General features: G+C 45.3%; 1 pseudogene; it reads right to left on the bottom strand.

Annotated features, from left to right (window-relative positions):
- Positions 1 to 2,921: 2,921 nt before the first annotated feature.
- On the bottom strand, positions 2,922 to 5,927 carry LOC129039034 (endogenous retrovirus group K member 5 Gag polyprotein-like; annotated as a pseudogene).
- Between the last annotated feature and the right edge of the window lie 5,138 nt (positions 5,928 to 11,065).

Consider the following 11,065-nt stretch of genomic DNA (forward strand, 5'->3'; position numbering starts at 1 on the left):
TTGAAATGTTTTACTACAGTATCCTGGCCCATTATCCGTTTTAATTTTTTCTGGAACTCCCATGACAGCAAAACAAGATAATAAATGTCTTTTAACATGGGAAGTATTTTCTCCTGTCTGGCAGGTTGCTCATACAAAATGTGAATAAGTATCAACTGTCACATGGACAAATGACAATTTTCCAAATGAAGGTACATGGGTGACATCCATTTGCCATAACGCATTAGGACACAGACCTCTGGGATTAACTCCTGCCTCCTGAGTGGGCAGGTGTAGAATCTGACACTGGGTGTAATGTTGTACAATATTTTTTGCCTGTTTCCATGTGATGTCAAATTTATTTTTTAGTCCTGTTGCATTTACATGAGTCAAGGAATGAAGTTCTTGTGTTTCCATGAATGCAGATGATACTAGCAAGTCAACTTGTTCATTTGCTTTAGTTAAAGGCTCTGGTAAATTAGTATGTGCTCAAATATGAGTAATATAAAATGGGAAATTTCTTTTTCTTACAGTTTGTTGTAACAAATTAAACAGCTGGTTTAACTGATCATCTATACTATATTTGATTAGGGCTGTCTCAACATCCTTTGTAGCCTGTACTACATATGCAGAATCTGATACAATGTTAATAGGCTGATTAAAATCTTGTAACACTGTAATGACAGCAACCAACTCTGCTCTTTGAGCCCAGTGATATTGAGTTTCAATGAGTTGTTCTTTTCGCCTAGTGTAAGTCGCTTTTCCATTGCTGGAACCATCAGTAAACACCGTCAGAGCAGTTTCTAAAGGTTTCTGTCTGGTAATTTTAGGTAAAATCCAAGTAGTCAATTTTAAAAACTAGAAGATTTTTGGTTTTGGGTAATGATTGTCAATAATTCCCACAAAATCAGCAAGACCAATCTGCCATGCACAAGAATTGATAAAGGCTTGTCTAATCTGTTCCTTGTTTAAAGGAACAATGATTTTATCTGGGTCACTTCCACACAATTTTATTATTTGTAATCTTGCCTGACCAATTAATGTAGCCATTTGATCCAAGTACAATGTAAAAGTCTTAATCGTACTATGAGGAAGGAAGAACCACGTCACAAGATCTGTATTTTGAACAATAATGCCTGTTGGAGAATGTGCAGTAGCAAAAATCAAAAGTTGGAGTGGGGCTAAGTGATCTATTCTATTTACTTGTGCTGACCAAATTTTTTCTTCAACTAATTCAATGTCTTTTGTTGCCTCTGGAGTTAATGTTCTTTTACTATTCAATTCTGGATCCCCTCTTAAGATAGAGAACAAATTTGACATGGCATAATTAGAGATGCCTAGAGTTGGCTGAATCCAATTAATATCTCCTAGCAATTTTTGAAAGTCATTTAATGTTTTTAATGTGTCTTTTCTTATTTCTATTTTTTGTGGTTTAATTTTCCTTTCCTCTACCCGCATTTCCAAGTAACGGAAAGGAGTAGAGGTTAGAATCTTATCAGATGCTGTTCTCAGCCCTGTGTTTGCAACCTCTGTCTGCAGAAATGTGTAACAGTCAATTAATTTGTCTCTCCTTTCTGTAGCACACAAAATATCATCAACATAATGAATGATATAAGAGTCTGAAAACTGTCTCTAACTGGTTGAAGAGCTTGAGCTACAAAACTCTGGCGAGTAGTTGGACCATTAAGCATTCCCTGAGGCAACACTTTCCACTGAAACCATAAATAAATATTATTTATGGCTGGTATAGTAAAAGCAAATTTTTCAAAATCCTGTTTTGCCAGAGGAATGGTAAAAAAGCAATCCTTCAGATCAATTATAATTAAAGGCCAATCTTTGGGGATCATGGCCGGAGAAAGCAACACAGGTTGGAGAGCCCCCATGGGTTGAATTACGGCATTAACGGCTCTTAAGTCGGTCAGCATGCGCCATCTGCCGGATTTTTTCTGAATTACAAACACAGGAGAATTCCAAGGTGAAAATGAAGGCTCAATATGTCCCTTTTCTAATTGTTCCTTTGCTAATAAGTGTAAAGCCTCCAGCTTTTGTTTTGGTAGCAGCCACTGATTCACCCATACAGGTTTTTTTGTTTTCCAAGTTAATGGAATGGGTTTTGGAGGCTCTACAGTGGCCGCTCTTAAAAAGGATACCCTATTCCTTTTCTTTTTTGATTTTTTTCAGCCTCAATTGGGACTTTAATGCTGTCTTCATTCTCTCCTAGTCCCTTTTCAGGGAGATATCCCATTTTAGTTATGATTTTTTGACTCGTGGGGCTGTATTGGGAGGCTGGGATAGTAATCACCGTGTGCCATCGTTGTAACAAGTCTCAGCCCCATAAATTAATTGGAATAGAAGTGATCATAGGCTGAACTGCACTTTCTTGATCATCAGGTCCTAGACAATGTAAAATCATGGCACTTTGATACACTTCTGAGGCGGTGCCTACGCCGACAAGTCCTGTAACAGGCTTTTGTTTAGGCCAATTTTTGGGCCATTGATTTAAGGCGATGATAGCACCATCAGCCCCGGTATCCACTAATCCTTCAAACTGCTTTCCCTGAATAGTGACTGCACACACGGGTCTATCCTCTGAGACCTGACTAGCCCAATAAGCAGCTTTTCTGGCAGGGTTGGTACTTCCAAACCCTCCTGTTCTCTCCGTTTTGTTTTTCCCAATTTTAATATAAGGCAAAGGCAGTAATTGTGCAATTCTATCACCTGGATTGGCACTCCAGGGAACAGTGGAGCTGATCACTAACTGAAATTCCCCTTTATAATCTGAATCAATTACACCAGTATGAATTTGGACTCCCTTCAAATTTAGACTTGATCTCCCTAAAATAAGGCCTACCGTCCCTTCTGGCAGCGGGCCATATACCCCGTAGGAATCTTTTGCGGGGGCTTTCCAGGGAATAAAGAAATCATCTGAGTAGAACATAAATCTACTGCTGCGCTGCCTGCTGTGGCGGGGGACAGCTGTTGTATTGTAATTGGCTGACTCCCTGAAGTGGTGGTATTTCCTGCGGGGGTTGTTGTCCCTGAAAACCCTGAGGAAAAAACGGCTGAATCGGAATGCCCCAATTTGTTGTGGGGCCTGAGGCTGGCCCCTCTTCCCATTTCCCCGACAATGGTTGCCCATCTTTATCAAATTTAGAATGGCATTGATTAGCCCAATGTTTTCCTTTTCCACATTTTGGACACAGGCCGGGTGGCTCTTTATTTTTTGCCATAATAGCTTTATTTATTTATTTATTTATATATATATATATATATATATTTTTTTTTGAGCCTCAGAGATGCTCACTTTTTCTGCCCACACCCTCACTCACACTCACTCTCCCTTCTCTGGGGCCTCTCCCTGTGCACCGCTACCCGGACCCCTGGCCTCACGGGGCACTCGCAGTGCCTGTTCTGCCGGGCAGGTACCTGCTCCTGGCCCTGATGTCCCACCCGTTCCAGGCTGGCAAAGGCCGCCCTGATGTGCCCGGCCCTGTGGTTCTGCGGCCACGCGGTACAGGCTGAAAAAGTGAATGTCCCTGAGGCTTTGGAGCCAGAGCCACGGACAGACTGCAAATATTCCTCCTGTGATGGCCTTGGGCAGTGTTAACATTGCTCACCATTTGCACCTGCCAAGCCCAGTGCCAGGAGCTCTTGATACATCAGTTTTTCAAACCCTCACAAAGCCCCATGAAGTTAAGCAGTGATATTCTCTCATTTACTACTGGGGAAGTAAGGCCTCAGCAAAGTAAAAGTCTCTCATACATCATCCAGTGAAAAGGAGCTAACAGGCCTGGGTTGGTTAAGTCTGTCCTGTGCTCTATTTTTCTTTTTCTTTTTTTTTTTTTTTTTTTTTTTGAGACGGAGTCGTGCTCTGTCGCCCAGGCTGGAGTGCAGTGGCGCCATCTCGGCTCACTGCAAGCTCTGCCTCCCGGGTTCACGCCATTCTCCTGCCTCAGCCTCCTGAGTAGCTGGGACTATAGGCACCCGTCACCACGCCCGGCTAATTTTTTGTATTTTTAGTAGAGACGGGGTTTCACCATGTTAGCCAGGATAGTCTCGATCTCCTGACCTTGTGATCCACCTGCCTCAGCCTCCCAAAGTGCTGGGATCCTCCCAAAGTGCTGGGATTACAGGTGTGAGCCACCGTGCCGGCCAGCTTGATTTATTATATTCTGTTTACTTAAGACTGGGCAACTCCTTTTCAGATGACCGATTTGACCACAATTACATTTTTTTCCCAAATGTTCTAACTTGTCCTCCTAAAGTGACTCCCGTCATTGCTTGAGCCACTACCATTGCCTTTATGCATAGCTCCTCCAATCACATCACAAGCCTCCACTTATTCTGTAATTACATCAACTCCTGCTGGAACTTTTCTTTTTAATGGCTTTATGGCTGATTGACATTCTGGATTTGCATTTTGATACGCCATTAATTCTACAATAACTTTTCGGGTGTTATCATCTGTAATAGATTTTTGAGCGGCATCTTGCAACCTTGCCACGAAGTCTGGATATGGCTCTTTAGAGCCTTGTCTCATTGAATTAAAAGAAGAGCAGGTGGTTCCTGGGTCCTGAATTTTTTCCCAGGCTCTGAGGCAAATAGCCCTTAGTTGTTCAATAGCCTCATTCTGCATTACTGATTGTTGGTTAATGGTGCTCCAATTTGGACCTGTTCCTAGCAATTGGTCTGCATCTATATTAACAGTGTGATTAGTAGCCTGATTTTTTCGTACCTGTTCTTGTACTCCATCAATCCACCAGGCTTTAAACTGTAGAAACTGAGAGGGTGAAAGGGAAGATTTAGCCAAAATTTCCCAGTCATAAGGAATAAGTCTATTTCCATGAACAATGGAATCTAATAATGTTCTCACATAAGGGGAGTTGGGTCCATATTGTTTAACTCCTTCCTTCATATCTTTTAACATTTTCATGGTGAAAGATTCATATCTAGCCTCAGTTTGGACAGACGCTCCTGCTAGAGTCCCTTTCCTGGCCGGTATCGGTTGTAAAATTACCGGGAACTCCCATGCCTCAAGATCTCCCTGTTTTCTGGCTTTATCAATGACTTCATGCAGTGTACTACCTTGTCCACTAGGTGGTGCGGTAGGATTAAACACCACCGCCGTGGGTTGCTGGTATGGTGCCGTGCTATTTGGCACAGGACACACCGCTTGAGGTCTGTATTGAACCTCTGGAGGCGGCCGATACTGAAGGTCTGCTGGTGGCCAGTACTGATAAATTACTGGCGGTTGGGTCTTATTTTCTACCAGCTGATATTGTGGATACTGCATCTGAATTGGCATTGCCGGGATAGAGACTCTATCCTTTTCTACTTGATATTCTCTTGGGGTTTGTACTTGTCTACCCTGCCTTTGAGGTTGTAATGTTACAGGTATCTGAACCGCGGGAGGAGTTGATGGCCATCGTGGTTTAGGCTCTGATGGCCCCAATAATTCTGGACCTCCTTCCCTCAATTTTGATTATTCATGATACATTACCTCCTTTAATTGATTGTAGTCAACATTTTGCGTTGACCAAGCCATTACAGACTCTGCTACATATTTACAATGTGAACTTTCCATTCCTTTCCTGAGCTCTGTCTCTGCCTCTTCTTCACAATCTATTACACAGCTTTCAGGGGCAGCAGAAACTGAAATGCTATCTTCTTCTGTTTGAAATGGTTCTAAAGTTGCTTTAATAATGGCCCAATCATTCCATACTGTAAGTGGGATGATTTTACCTTCCCTATTTGCTTGTTTTAATTCTTTGCCAATTTTTTTCCCAATCTTTTAGATCTAAAGTTCCCTGTTCTGGAAACCAGGGGCAAAATTGTTCTATTGTTTGAGATAGCATAATTAGATTTTCTGCAGAAGCCCTAACTCTCCCTCTTAAAAGAATTTTAATGAAGCTGAGATAAGAGGCATATTTAGGGTCAGTTTGTCCCATTTTTACCCTGGGTTCCTCGGAGCACACAAGCTTACCACAAGGCTGACCGTGGACGTACTCAGGAATCTCTCGTCAACTGTCCTCAATGCTCACGTTCTTAGTGTACCTTCACCTTAGAGAAAGGCACCCACGTTGGGCGGCAGATGAAGGGGTGGCCTGCCCCTCCACACCTGCGGGTATTTCTCATCAGGTGGGACGAGAGACTAAAAAAAGAAATAAGACACAGAGACAAAGTATAGAGAAAGAACAGTGGGGCCCAGGAGACCGGCGCTAAGCATACGGAGGACCTGCACCGGCCCCCGTCTCTGAGTTCCCTCAGTATTTACTGATTATTATTTTCACTATCTCAGCAAGGGGAATGCGGCAGGAGAACAGGGTGATAGTGGGGAGAAGGTCAGCAAGAAAACATGTGAGCAAAGGAATCTGTCACAAATAAGTTCAAGGGAAGGTACTATGCCTGGATGTGCACGTAGGCCAGATTTATGCTTCTCTCCACCCAAACATCTCAGTGTAGTAAAGAATAACCGAGCGGTATTGCCACCAGCATATCTCGCCTCCAGCCACAGGGTGGTTTTCTCCTATCTCAGAAGAGAACAAATGTACAATTGGGTTTTATACCAAGACATTCCATTCCCAGGGTCATGCAGGAGACAGAGGCTTTCCTCTTTTACTAATCCTCCTCAGCACAGACCCTTCATGGGTGTCGGGCTTGGGGATGGTCGGGTCTTTGCCGTCCCATGAGGCCATATCTCAGGCTGTCTCAGTGGGGAGAAACCTTGGACAATACCCGGCTTTCCTGGGCAGAGGTCCCTGTGGCTTTCCACAGTGCATTGTGCCCCTGGTTAATCGAGAATGGAGAATGGCGATGACTTTTACCAAGTATACTGCCTGCAAACATATTGTTAACAAGGCACATCTCGCACAGCCCTAGATCCCTTAAACCTTGATTCTATACAACCCATATTTCTGTGAGCACAAGGTTGGGACTAAAGTTACAGATTAACAGCATCTCAAGGCAAAACAATTGTTCAGGGTACAGATCAAAATGGAGTTTCTTATGTCTTCCTTTTCTACATAGACACAGTAACAGTCTGATCTCTCTCTCTTTTCCCTACAAGTTTGGCCTAGGCTGGGTATGGTGGCTCACGCCTGTAATCCTAGCACTTTGGGAGGCTGAGGCGGGCAGATCACCTGAGATCAGGAGTTCGAGACCAGGCTGACCAATATGGAGAAACTCCGTCTCCACTAAAAATACAAAAATTGGCTGGGCACGGTGGCTCACGCCTGTAATCCCAGCACTTTGCGAGGCCGAGGCAGGTGGATCACCTGAGATCAGGAGATCGAGACCATCCTGGCTAACACGGTGAAACCCTGTCTCTACTAAAAATACAAAAAAAAATTAGCCGGGCGTGGTGGTGGGCGCCTGTAGTCCCAGCTACTCGGCAGGCTGAGGCAGGAGAATAGCGTGAACCTGGGAGCAGAGCTTGCAGTGAGTGGAGATCGCACCACTGCACTCCAGCCTGGGCAATGGAGTGAGACTCCATCCTAAAAAAAAAGAATTTGGCCTTTGTCCCTGGTGCTTGGGAGGGAGACTCAGTCCTTAGAATTTCTCAAGTATTAAGAGTGATATTTATGGCCCAGATAGTTTATGCTAATTAGGTGACTCATGGTGACCCGTAAGCAGTTTCAGGACAGGAGCTGACCATATCAGAAAGACCAACTCTGTGATTAGAGATTGGGGATTCAATCCACTTGAGGTTCAGGGAGGGGAAATGGAACTAAATCTCCAGCCAGTGATTTAATCAACTATGCCTATGTAATGGAACTCTGATTTAAAAAAAAAAAAACTCTGGATACAGTCTGGGAGTGGTACCTCACGCCTGTACTCCCAGCACTTTGGGAGGCCAAGCCAGGAGGATTGCTTGAGCCCAGGAGCTTGAGTCTCCAACCTGAACAAGAGAGCGAGATCCCGTTTCTACAAAAAAGAATAAAATTAGCCGGGTGTGGTGACATGCACCCGCAGTCCCAGCTACATGGGAGGCTGAGGTGGGAAGATCACTTGAACCTGAGAGATAAAAGCTACAGTGAGCCGTATCATGCCACTGTGCTCCAGCCTGGACAACACAGCCAGACCCTGTCTCAAAAACAAACAAACAGGCTGGGCATGGTGGCTCACGCCTGTCATCCCAGCACTTCGGGAGGCCGAAGCAGGCGGATCACGAGGTCAAGAGATCAAGACCATCCTGGCCAATGTGAAACCCCATCTCTACTAAAAATACAAAAATTAGCTGGTTGTGGTGGCACACACCTGTAATCCCAGCTACTTGGGAGGCTGAGGCAGGAGAATCGCTTGAACCTGGGAGGTGGAGGTTGCAGTGAGCCAAGATCGCGCCATTCCCGCCTGGGTGACAGAGCGAATCTCTGTCTCAAAAAAAAAAAAATACAAGCAACAACAAAAAAACTTCTGGATACAAAACTCTGGAGCGCCCTGGTTGATGAACATATGGAGTGTCAGAGGGCAGAGGGCAACATAACCTGCCTGATTCCACAGGGAGACGGCATGGTAGCTTTGCATTCAGAACCCTCTCACACTTGCCCTGCGTGTCTCTCTGGCTGGTTGTGCTGATTTGTATCCTCCATAATAAAACTGTAATAATAAGAATAGCACTTTCCTGAGTTCTGTGAATTGTTGTAGTGACTTATTGAATCTGAGGGGGCTCATGAGAAACCTCCAAATTTGTAGCCAGTCAGTCAGAAGTGTGGGTGACCTGAGAATCCCCCTGACCTTGCAGCTGACCTCTGAAGTAAAGGCAGTTTTCTTGGGGATTGTGCATTTTAACTTGCGGGGTCTGCACTAGCTCTGGATGGTGAGTGCCAGAATTGAACCTCAGTATGCCAGTTGGTATTTAACAGAATACTATGTGATGGAAGAACTTATCCTGTCTGTGGCCTAGGTCAGTTCCCGGGCAGACTCCTTCAGTTCTTGCCCTAAGGATTTCTTCCTAACTCACCAGGTTCACTTTCTTTCCCAGATGTCCTTGGCCCTGGTTCCACTCCCAGGATACTTGCTGGGAGCCTCTGGTTTCTTGCTATACCATTGCCTCCTTTCCTGCCAGCCAAGTGCAAGATGAAAGCATGCCTATGATGTCAAAACAGCCTTGGGTGTTCTCCCAGCCACAGTAAAAGTCAAACATCCTCGGAATTAGGGAGAATGATGTGCATGTGGTTGGGAAGTAGGGGATCATCTCAGTGTCATTCTTAACTCTTCTCTCACATTCTTTCATTTTCATTTTGTCCACAGCACAACCCCATAAAATGATCAGGACAAGTTAGGAATTAGGGATTGACAAGAAGGACCTCAAACATCACTGAGTCCAAACCCCCTTAGATAGTTAACCAAGTCCATGAAAGGAAGTAACAGCTGGGTTTGGAACCTAGGCCTCCCGACTCCTAACCCAATGCTCTTCCATTAAACCAGGCTGCTTCGCCTTGACGGGGCTCAGAGGCCCCTGCCCTGTGGGTAGCCATCTAAGCTCGTGCACTGCCATAGATGTGCATGCAAAAGGCAGGGAGAGAAAATAAGGAAAATTGAATAAACAGACAGAGGCAATGGTATTTCCCATCCAGGTAAATCTAGAGCTTCTCCTTGAGTCAGCCACGACACTGGAGGCCAAGAGGTTATTTCAGCAGGGGGTAGCAAGGCCAGGTATCAACCTCTAAGTCTAGAGGTAGGTTCCAAACATCCCTAAGCTCATTTATAATTCATCAGACATCTTTCATCAGTTATTTAGATATTTCTCGGCCAGGCGCAGTGGCTCATGCCTGTAATCCCAGAACTTTGGTAGGTCAAGGCAGGCAGATCACTTGAGACCAGGAGTTTGAGACCAGCCTGGGCAATATAGCAAAATTCCATCTCTACTAAAAATACAAAAAATCAGCTAGGCATGGTGGTGCACACTTGTAGTCTCAGCTATGTGAGAGGCTGAGATGGGAGGATCAATTTAGCCTGGAAGGTCAAGGCTGCAGTGTGCTGAGATCGTGCCACTGCACTCCAGCCTGAGCAATGGGAGTGAGACCCTGTCTCAACAGATATAGCTAGATAGATGATAGATAGAGATAAATAGATAGACAGACACAGCCAGGTGTGGTGGCTCATGCCTGTAATCCTAGCACTTTGGGAGGCGGAGGCAGGTGGATAACATGAAGTCAGGAGTTCGAGACCAGACTGGCCAACATGGTAAAACCCCATCTCAACTAAAAATACAGAAATTAGGCGGCGCGGTGGCTCATGCCTGTAATCCCAGCACTTTGGGAGGCTGAGGCAGGCGGATCATCGGAGGTCAGGAGTTCGAGACCAGCCTGGCCAACATGGTGAAACTCTGTCTCTACTAAAAACACAAAATTGGTCGGGCATGGTGGCAGGCACCTCTAATCCTAGCTACTCGGGAGGCTGAGGCAGGAGAAGCACTTGAACCCGGGAGGCAGAGGTTGAGGTGAGCCGAGATGGCTCCCCTGCACTCCAGCCTGGGTGACAGAGCAAGAATCCCTCTCAAAAAAAACAAAAAACAAAAAAACAAAAACAGAATCCCTTGATGGCAACTTGAAGGAGTCCCTCATCTCCTCCAGGCACAGGCTCATGTGACTAAGGACAGGACCGGGATGTCATTGTAAAGGTTGCTGAGATTCAGTGCTAAGTAAATGCTTAGCTCTCCAAGTCTCTTATGCTAAAGTAAGGGCATTGCTGGGAATGGGCTGGGAGCCTGAGATGAGATGGAGACATTTAGGCAGACATGAATAAGACTGAGAACTTTGAAATTCCAAATTCCCTTGAAATTCTCACGTCTGTGGAAACAAGTCCCTCTAATACTGCTCCCTCCTCCCAAAACATCAGCCTCAGAACCCTCCCTGCCCCCATCCCTCTTTGGCCCCAGGCCCTTCATGAGTTAGGTCCCAGCACAGCCTATGGAGAAGCACAAGGTCACACTGAGAGGAGGACGCCGGGCTGAGTTACAGGCCTGGCCAGCTTGTCTTGGCAGAAGCTGCAGGAGCATGTGTGGGAGTGCGTGCTGAGGGAGCTAGACCAAGGTGGGGGGATGGAAGCCTTGCTTTGGCCAAACTTGTTGCCGTGGATCCTTATC

This window comes from Pongo pygmaeus, chromosome 5 (assembly GCF_028885625.2).
Source record: "Pongo pygmaeus isolate AG05252 chromosome 5, NHGRI_mPonPyg2-v2.0_pri, whole genome shotgun sequence".
Taxonomy (NCBI): domain Eukaryota; kingdom Metazoa; phylum Chordata; class Mammalia; order Primates; family Hominidae; genus Pongo; species Pongo pygmaeus.